Source organism: Sceloporus undulatus, chromosome 7, assembly GCF_019175285.1.
Source record: "Sceloporus undulatus isolate JIND9_A2432 ecotype Alabama chromosome 7, SceUnd_v1.1, whole genome shotgun sequence".
Taxonomy (NCBI): domain Eukaryota; kingdom Metazoa; phylum Chordata; class Lepidosauria; order Squamata; family Phrynosomatidae; genus Sceloporus; species Sceloporus undulatus.
The window spans coordinates 36,387,462-36,391,058 of record NC_056528.1 but is presented as its reverse complement, the minus strand read 5'-3'; the positions used below and the strand labels follow the sequence as shown (position 1 = coordinate 36,391,058).

The following is a 3,597-nucleotide window of genomic DNA, read 5'->3' as shown; positions in this document are numbered from 1 at the left end:
ACAGATCCCAACATTCCCTAGCACTGAGACAAGGCAGTTAAAGCACTCTCAAAGTGGATCATTTCTGCAGTGTGTTTTGGACCCCAGTCCCCACCCCCCATCCAAGGCCAGGGCTGCATCCGCACTGCAGAAATAACCCACTTTGGCACCCCACTTTTTTATCTGCCAGGGCTCAATGCTAGGGAATTTTGGGAATTGTAGTTTTGTGTGTGTGTAAGTGTAACACCAGAGCTATGTCTCGTCGAAACTTGCATTAAAGTGGTCTCAAACTGGACTATTTCTGCGGTGTGTTTTGGTCACTAAGAAGCATGAATTTGCATTTATTATGAGAGTAACTTTAGTTTTTCTTTGGTCCCACCTTGTGACTTGCTGCATGTTTTTTTCCCACCTGGAATGTCCTCCATTTTGTGGTCCCTTGTCCTCCTTGGACGTGAGGGCACTCGGTCGCCCTTACATTTTGCTGAGGTCACAGCAAACTACAACTCCCCAGGACTTTGCAGTGCATCTGCGCTGCAGAAATAACCCACTTTGACACTGCTTTGAACTGCCAAGGTTCAATGCCTGGGAGTTCTGGGAATTGTAGCATGGTTTTGTAAAAGAGAAAGTGGAATGTCTCCCCGAATGACAAGAACCTGGCAGTTAAAGCGGTGTCAAACTGCATTCATTCTGCAGAAATAACCCACCGTTTAGGGCTGGGAGTTGTAGTTTGCTGTGGCCCCAAGAAGGCGAAATGCAAGGGGAGGAATGGGTGTCCTCAAGGCCAAGGAGGACAAGGCATTGCAATTATGGAGGACACTGCTGGAAAATGGAGGACATGGACCAAATGCGAGCTACGAACACTCTCCTAAATGTAAATTCATGCTTCTTATAGGATGCATCTGCACTGCAGAATATAACCCACATTGATACCCCTTTTAACTGCCAGGGTTTAATGGTCTCAAATCCTGGGAGTTGTAGTTTACTGTGGCCCCAAGTATAGATAGAGAAGGCGAAATGCAAGGATGGATTGGGTGTCCTCACTGCCAAGGAGGACAAGGCACTGCAAAATGGAGGACATTCTAGAGGAGGAATGGAGAACATGGACCAAAAAGGAAAAGCTCAAGGCACTCATTGGATGTTTATGGTACTGTCAATGCTTTTCGCTTAAACGTGTTTGTGTTTGTTTTTTAAATCTGTGAGCCGCCTTGGGTCCTTTCTGGGAGAAAGGCGGCACAACTTAGTAAATAAGAAACAAGTCAAGCCAAGCTCCAAATGGAGGAGGTTTTAGGAATTCCTGCTGGAGAGAAAGGCTGGAAATGGAGGACAGGTCCTGGAAAGGATGGCCATGTCTGATCAAGGGAGGAAGACTGTTTGGGACACTGCTCCTCTCCTGGGGAGAAAGGCTGGAATAAAGGGAGGCGAGGTCCTGCTGGGGATGAGGAGGATCAAGGCTGGTCCCCTCCAAACAGGGCCCTCCTCCTCCTCCTCCTCAGAGAAGGCTTTTTCCTCGCTCCCGAGGCTGGCTCCGAAAGTAGGTCAAGCTCAGAAGGGCGGGAGCGCGCGCTGAAGGGCCGCCTCTCTGGCTTTGGAGGGAAAAAAGCTCCCTCAAAAAGGGGGGAAAGGAGCCCAAATTGGCTGATATCATGGAGCCAGAAGCTGAGCAGCTTTCCCCACCTTTTTCTCCCCCCAAAAGCCCCACTTCCTATCTGGGGACAAAACTTAAATTGTTGTGTGCCTTCAAGTGCTTTTGGACTGAGGCTGACCCTCAGGCTAACCATTATAGTGGTGCTCTTTTTCCCTCAGCAAGTTTCTCCAGAGGGTTTGTTGTTTGTTTTGCCATGGCCATCCTCTGAGGCTGAAAGAGTGTGACTTGGCCGAGGCCGCCGCCCAATAGGTTGGCACGACCGAACCAAGATTCGAACCCTGGCCTCCAGAGTTTGTAGTCCAACATTGCGACTCTGGAGACCAGGGTTCAAATCCCCACTCAGGCAAAAAAAGAAACAACAACCCAAACTTGGGCAATGTGAAGTCGAAGGCTTTCATGGCTGGCATTCATGGGTTTGCTTGAGTTCATGCAAACCATTTTTAAGTTTGTCCTACCTGAACGTAGGACATTTTCTTTGGAGTTTATCACACGGGAGGAATTTCTCTTAATTTCGAATGAAAAGAAAGTGGGGCCAGAACGCATTCACGTGAATATGCGAATTCAGTGAATTTACGTGAATTCGAATTGCGTTCAAACTGACTCCCCATTGCCCAAAAATAGCTTGCCATTGCCCAAAATTGTGTGTGGAAGCCTATCACGCAATAATGTGAGACCCCATGATTGCATTCGGACTGACTTCCCATTGCTTGAAATTGCGTGTGGTAGTCTATCACGCAATAAGCTTAAACCCCATGATTGCGTTCAGATTGCCATTGGATTATACTTCCAATTTCCTTGGTCTGACAAACTCCTTTCTGTGTGGCCAAGGGCTGCACGTTGCACAATCTCATGTCCCCAGTGAAGAGTAACATCCCTTCTAAGCATGTGCAAAGTGTTTTCCTTTCTACAGTGAGCCCTTCATATCCGATGGGGTTTGGTTCCAAAAAGCCCAGAGGATATCCACATCCATGGATGCTCAAGTCCTATTAAATACAATGGCATAGTAAAGCAGCGTCCCTTATATAAAATGACAAAACCAAGGTTGGCTTTTTGGAATTTATATCTTTATATCTTTTCAAAATATTTGAATCCATGGTTAAAAAATTCCACAGATATGGAGGGCTGACCATGGCTCTTGCAAACTCTTTAAAGAACATGGAAAGCAACCAGCTTAGAAAAGTTTAAGCATATACTATTTAGCAATAGCAACATGGGCAAACAATAATGAAAAATGGGTAAATAAGTCCATAGAGATACATTCCATATATTTCTGACACTCTTGTTCTCTAAAAAGAAAGTACTTTTCATTAACATTTGGCCTTTGTATGCCAGCAAGTGCTAAATTATAGTTACATTCATACAAATACATCCCTGCTTCACCAAAACAAATGTTTCCTGGCTTTGAATTTTTCCTGTTTCACTTCCAGTGCTTTGCTGCTATTATCCTTTCGGACGCAACCATGTGGCATATTTTAACTTTCATTGCTATATTAAAAAGCAGGAAAGATTTTTAAAAGACGGTTCCTCTCTATGGTAACCAATGGCTGTCTATCTTCAAGTCAATTCAGATTTATGGCAACCCTAAGGCGAATCTATCATGCAGTTTTCTGGGGCTGAGACTATGTGATTCAGCCAATGCAAATCCTCAGACACTACTACGGCTGTCATAATATCAAAGGTCATATCTAGAACAGTGAAAATATTTCTTCTTCTTCTCTTGTTTAAAACAATTATATAACCTGTTCAGAGGAAGCAAACCAGTCTAACTACCATAAAGAAATTATGAACGTAACTGTTATGATTTGTAATTGGTTGACTGGCCGAAGCCAAAGGGTGCTCAACAATGGCTCCTTTTCATCCTGGAGATAAGTGACCAGTGGGGTCCCACAGAGCTCTGTCCTGGGCCCAGTACTGTTCAACATCTTTATCAATGACTTGGAGGACAGAATTGGGAGCATACTTATCAAATTTGC

General features: G+C 44.8%; 1 long non-coding RNA gene across 1 annotated transcript in view; it reads left to right on the top strand.

Annotated features, from left to right (window-relative positions):
- Positions 1-764: 764 nt before the first annotated feature.
- Positions 765-3,597, top strand: part of LOC121936065 — a 19,606-nt gene continuing 16,773 nt past the window's right edge. Inside the window, exon 1 of the long non-coding RNA XR_006104913.1 lies at positions 765-1,123. This is a non-coding gene — a long non-coding RNA (uncharacterized LOC121936065). The remainder of the gene's footprint in view (positions 1,124-3,597) is intronic.